General features: G+C 47.4%; 1 protein-coding gene across 1 annotated transcript in view; it reads left to right on the top strand.

Moving 5' to 3' along the window:
* Nucleotides 1-499: 499 nt before the first annotated feature.
* SLC18A2 (solute carrier family 18 member A2) overlaps nt 500-6000 on the top strand; it is a 73504-nt gene continuing 68003 nt past the window's right edge. The window contains exon 1 of the mRNA XM_040361491.1: nt 500-559. The gene's annotated coding sequence lies outside the window, so the exon portion shown is untranslated. The remainder of the gene's footprint in view (nt 560-6000) is intronic.

Genomic DNA, 6000 nt, shown 5'->3' with positions numbered 1-6000 from the left:
ACTTGCGGCACAGAAATGCGGCACATTTTGCACATGCAAAGATTTGGGAATAGGTGTGCAATGTCAGTGTATACATCAGTGGGCTCAGACTCCATTTGCCCCTGAGTGGTCCAGGTCTTTTATAATCCTAGTAATGCTAACGATGTGCCTCCATTTTCTAAGTATGGATGTATTTGTATGACAGTTCCCTTTTTTTTACAATATATGATGGATGTATCCAGAAAGCAGCCTTTGACTGCAGGAACTGGCTGAAAATTTCCTGACTGACAGTTTCTATATCTAGAGTCATCCTGTGACCATTACTAATAACTGATACAGTGTAAATGATGAGAGTCTGCCAGGTGCTCCATGTGGCTGCTGGCAGTGAACACACAGTTTGTGCTGTGCCAGTCTCTGAGGGGTTAAGTGATTGAAGTGCAGAGTGACGTCAGGAAGGAGCTGGGTGGGGGGGCTCCAAGTGCTGCCCTCCCTCCCTCTCCAGTCTCTCTCCGATCCCTCGGTGCTACACTCACCTCCCATCTGCAGCCAACAGCTGGAGAGCAACTTCCAACAAGCTCAGGTAAGAGTCCTTCCTACGCAGACCCCCAGACTGTACGTTCCATGGTCCCAGATCATCCTACCTATCCTTATCCGTCTGTCCCAGATCATCCTACTTATCCTTATCCGTCTGTCCCAGATCATCCTATTTATCCTTATCCTTCTGTCCCAGATCATCCTACTTATCCTTATCCTTCTGTCCCAGATCATCCTACCTATCCCTATCCGTCTGTCCCAGATCATCCTACCGATCCTTATCCTTCTGTCCCAGATCATCCTACTTATCCGTCTGTCCCAGATCATCCTACCGATCCTTATCCTTCTGTCCCAGATCATCCTACTTATCCGTCTGTCCCAGATCATCCTACCTATCCCTATCCGTCTGTCCCAGATCATCCTAACTATTCCTATCCGTCTGTCCCAGATCATCCTACTTATCCTTATCCTTCTGTCCCAGATCATCCTACCGATCCTTATCCTTTTGTCCCAGATCATCCTACCGATCCTTATCCATCTGTCCCAGATCATCCTACCGATCCTTATCCTTCTGTCCCAGATCATCCTACCGATCCTTATCCTTCTGTCCCAGATCATCCTACCGATCCTTATCCTTCTGTCCCAGATCATCCTACCTATCCTTATCCTTCTGTCCCAGATCATCCTACTTATCCTTATCCATCTGTCCCAGATCATCCTACTTTTTCTTATCCTTCTGTCCCAGATCATCCTACCTATCCTTATCCTTCTGTCCCAGATCATCCTACCGATCCTTATCCTTCTGTCCCAGATCATCCTACCTATCCTTATCCTTCTGTCCGAAATCATCCTACTTATCCTTATCCTTCTGTCCGAAATCATCCTACCGATCCTTATCCTTCTGTCCCAGATCATCCTACTTATCCTTATCCTTCTGTCCCAGATCATCCTACCTATCCTTATCCTTCTGTCCCAGATCATCCTACCGATCCTTATCCTTCTGTCCCAGATCATCCTACTTATCCTTATCGATCTGTCCCAGATCATCCTACTTATCCTTATCCTTCTGTCCGAAATCATCCTACCGATCCTTATCCTTCTGTCCCAGATCATCCTACTTATCCTTATCGATCTGTCCCAGATCATCCTACCTATCCTTATCCTTCTGTCCCAGATCATCCTACCGATCCTTATCCTTCTGTCCCAGATCATCCTACCTATCCTTATCCTTCTGTCCCAGATCATCCTATTTATCCTTATCCTTCTGTCCCAGATCATCCTACCGATCCTTATTCGTCTGTCCCAGTTCATCCTACCTATCCTTCTGTCCCAGATCATCCTACCTATCCTTCTGTCCCACATCATCCTACTTATCCTTCTGTCCCAGATCATCCTACCTATCCTTATCCTTCTGTCCCAGATCATCCTACCGATCCTTATCCTTCTGTCCCAGATCATCCTACCGATCCTTATCCTTCTGTCCCAGATCATCCTACCGATCCTTATCCTTCTGTCCCAGATCATCCTACCGATCCTTATTCGTCTGTCCCAGTTCATCCTACCTATCCTTCTGTCCCAGATCATCCTACCTATCCTTCTGTCCCACATCATCCTACTTATCCATCTGTCCCAGATCATCCTACCTATCCTTATCCTTCTGTCCCAGATCATCCTACCGATCCTTATCCTTCTGTCCCAGATTATCCTACCTATCCTTATCCTTCTGTCCCAGATTATCCTACCTATCCTTATCCTTCTGTCCCAGATTATCCTACCTATCCTTATCCTTCTCTCCCAGATCATCCTACCTATCCTTATCCATCTGTCCCAGATCATCCTACCTATCCTTATCCATCTGTCCCAGATCATCCTACCGATCCTTATCCTTCTGTCCCAGATCATCCTACCGATCCTTATCCTTCTGTCCCAGATCATCCTACCGATCCTTATCCTTCTGTCCCAGATCATCCTACTTATCCTTCTGTCCCAGATCATCCGTCTGCTCCAAACCCTTATCCTTCTCTCCCAGATCATCCTACCTATCCTTATCCATCTGTCCCAGATCATCCTACCTATCCTTATCCATCTGTCCCAGATTATCCTACCTATCCTTATCCTTCTGTCCCAGATCATCCTACTTATCCTTATCCATCTGTCTCAGATCATCCTACCTATCCTTATCCTTCTGTCCCAGATCATCCTACCTATCCTTATCCATCTGTCCCAGATCATCCTACCTATCCTTATCCTTCTGTCCCAGATCATCCTACTTATCCTTATCCTTCTGTCCCAGATCATCCTACCTATCCTTCTGTCTCAGATCATCCTACCTATCCTTATCCTTCTGTCCCAGATCATCCTACCTATCCTTATCCATCTGTCCCAGATTATCCTACCTATCCTTATCCTTCTGTCCCAGATCATCCTACTTATCCTTATCCATCTGTCTCAGATCATCCTACCTATCCTTATCCGTCTGTCCCAGATCATCCTACCTATCCTTATCCTTCTGTCTCAGATCATCCTACCTATCCTTATCCTTCTGTCCCAGATCATCCTACCTATCCTTATCCATCTGTCCCAGATCATCCTACCTATCCTTATCCTTCTGTCCCAGATCATTCTACTTATCCTTATCCTTCTGTCCCAGATCATCCTACTTTTTCTTATCCTTCTGTCCCAGATCATCCTACCTATCCTTATCCATATTTCCCAGATCATCCTACCTATCCTTATCCTTCTGTCCCAGAACATTTCCTACCTATCCTTATCCTTCTGTCCCAGATCATCCTACTTTACTTCATTCTTATCCATATGTTCCAAATCTTTCTACCTATCTTGGTCCCTATCTGTCTATCCCAGATACAGATTTCCCCAACCAGTCCTTTTCCCCATTACAGGACCACCATGACTACTTCCATATCTGGATCACATTCTACTCGTTTACCATAGAGCCCCATTCACATGCCCCACATTCCTCCAACCTGATCCTTCTGCCTAACTCCAGATACACCAGCAAAGACTCTTTCCAACTTCCTCTGTTACTGGGCAACTTAGTGTCTGTGCAAACTCTGACCTCCCGAAGTCTTCCATGACCCTTTTGCCTCTGCTCTTGATTATTTAAATTCATTCTTGTACATGACAAGACCCATATGTAACTACTTCATCCCCTGCCCCAATTATAGATTCTAACCCCATCCCCCTCCCCCCGCCAGGAAAGACCACCATGACCATGTAGGGCTTTCTATTCTGGACAGGATTCTGTCCTCAGATCCCCCAAAACCTGTCTGTCTTTCTCCCTTCAAGGAAAACCCCCAGACATCTTTCCTTAGTGGACTAATTACTCTTTGCTATAGATGCAACCTTGCCTCACCCTAATCCTTAGGTTCCTAAGCAGAGAATCCCCTGGAAAAGTCCCCAACACTATCAGAACCTTTCCTTCCTAGTCTGCCCAACCCCTGATCCCCCACTTCCTTCTTTTGTAGGACCAAACCTTTACCTCTGCCGTATCCTCTTTTCCTCCATAATAATAATAAATGTATTATCCACCTGTTTCAGTCCTTTCAGATTAATTTCTGATTTCCCAGCAGAGTTCTTTTAGAAATCTTCTCCTGTAGCAATAACATTTTTTACCCCTCTTCCCCATCTTATTCTCTACCAACAACTCTACTCTAGCTCAAGTCCTCACAAAAAAAAATCCTGATCCCCCAAAAAAGATTCTCTCACACCCTAACCCACCTGCTGATCCCACACCATCCACACTACTCCTGGTCCAGTCCCCCTTGATCCCCACCTAATGTTCCAACAGAGGTGCCCACCAGACTCCTACCCCCCTCCTAGCCAACACCTGCCCTTATCCCTTTTTTTCCCAATTCCCCATTATCTATTCTTCTCCGGCTTCATTGCTTTTATATCCCCTTCCAATACACCTTTAGAAATCGCACAGTCCCTTACCCATCTTTCCCATCTCTTGGTCCTTCATCAGAGATCCCCCAAACCCATACCCCAGACCTAAACCTTCTGTACCTTCTCATGACTCGCAGCAAAGATCCAGACCTTAATACTCTTGCTCCACTTCCAAGCCCGCAGCAGAGATCACCAACTCCTTTCCCCCTTGCTAACATGCGAAAGACCACAGCACAGATCTCCACCACTCCCTCATCTGTTCCATTCACTGATCCCCAGAAGGGATGCCTCAAATGCTTACCCCTCTACTTCATCACCTGCCCCCCAGAACAGGTCCCCTAGACCCCTATCCCTCTGCTTTATCTGTTGACACCAGAAAAGATTCCCTGTCCCTTACTCCTCTGCTCCATCTCCTGACCAGCATCAAAGATTTCCCTGTGTCCATGTCCCTCTGCTCCATCTCCTAACACCAACAGAGATCGCCTCCGACCCTTAAACCTCTGTCCAATCTCCAAACCTCTGCAAGCCCCCCTCCTCTCCTCCAGAACACCCTTACCCATCTGTGCTATCTCCAGATCTTAGCACAGATTCCCCTAGACCACCTTTTCCCATTTTTCTTATCTCCAAACTTCAGCTGAGATCTGCCCAGCCCACCCTCACCCACCTGCTCCATCTCTTGATCCTCATCACAGATCCCCCAGACCCTTATCCCTTTATTCCATATCCTGATCTACATCACAGATCCCCCAGACCCTTATCCCTCTATTTCATATCCTGACCTACATCACAGAACCCCCAGACCCTTATCCCTCTGCTCCATATCCTGACCCACATCACAGAACCCCCAGACCCTTATCCCTCTGCTCCATATCCTGACCCACATCACAGGTCTCCCAGACCCTTATCCCTCTGCTCCATATCCTGATCTACATCACAGGTCTCCCAGACCCTTATCCCTCTGTTCCATATCCTGACCTACATCACAGATCCCCCAGACCCTTATCCCTCTATTCCATATCCTGATCTACATCACAGATCCCCCAGACCCTTATCCCTCTATTCCATATCCTGATCTACATCACAGATCCCCCAGACCCTTATCCCTCTCCTCCATATCCTGACCCACATCACAGGTGTCCCAGACCCTTATCCCTCTGCTCCATATCCTGACCAACGGCACAGATCCCCCAGACCGTTATCCCTCTGCTCCATATCCTGACCCACATCACAGGTCTCCCAGACCCTTATCCCTCTGTTCCATATCCTGACTCACATCACAGGTCTCCCAGACCCTTATCCCTCTGCTCCATATCCTGACCAACGGCACAGATCCCTCAGACCCTTATCCCTCTGCTCCATATCCTGACCCACATCACAGGTCTCCCAGACCCTTATCCCTCTGCTCCATATCCTGAACCACAGCAGAGATCCCTCAGACCCTTATCCCTCTGCTCCATATCCTGAACCACAGCAGAGATCCCTCAGACCCTTATCCCTCTGCTCCATATCCTGAACCACAGCAGAGATCCCTCAGACCCTTATCCCTCTGTTCCACATCCTGACCCACAGCAGAGATTCCCC

This window comes from Rana temporaria, chromosome 8 (assembly GCF_905171775.1).
Source record: "Rana temporaria chromosome 8, aRanTem1.1, whole genome shotgun sequence".
NCBI classification, from domain to species: Eukaryota; Metazoa; Chordata; class Amphibia; order Anura; family Ranidae; genus Rana; species Rana temporaria.
Note: the sequence above shows the minus strand (reverse complement) of the source record. Positions and strands in the feature narration are given on the sequence as shown.